Genomic DNA, 256 nt, shown 5'->3' with positions numbered 1-256 from the left:
ATTGCGGGTACACGAGAGCCACCTCGTTGTGCACTCAGACGAGTGCGATAAGTTTCCAGCGGAATTTCTTGGGGACAAGAAACGATCTCGAAGAGCTTTCCGTGTGGCAAGTTCATCATCCGTTCTGGCCGGGGGCCCGATGATGTGGACGCGTAACGATCGAGTTACCGCACCCTTCGCTTCCAAAGCCGGATCCGCAGTGCGGAAGCCATATTCTACCCAAGGGTCAAGGACCGACCGTGTATAAGCACGCTTT

This window comes from Plasmopara halstedii (assembly GCF_900000015.1).
Source record: "Plasmopara halstedii genome assembly, contig: Scaffold_3060, whole genome shotgun sequence".
NCBI lineage: Eukaryota > Oomycota > Peronosporomycetes > Peronosporales > Peronosporaceae > Plasmopara > Plasmopara halstedii.
The sequence above is the reverse complement of the archived record's forward strand: the minus strand, read 5'-3'. Positions refer to the sequence as shown.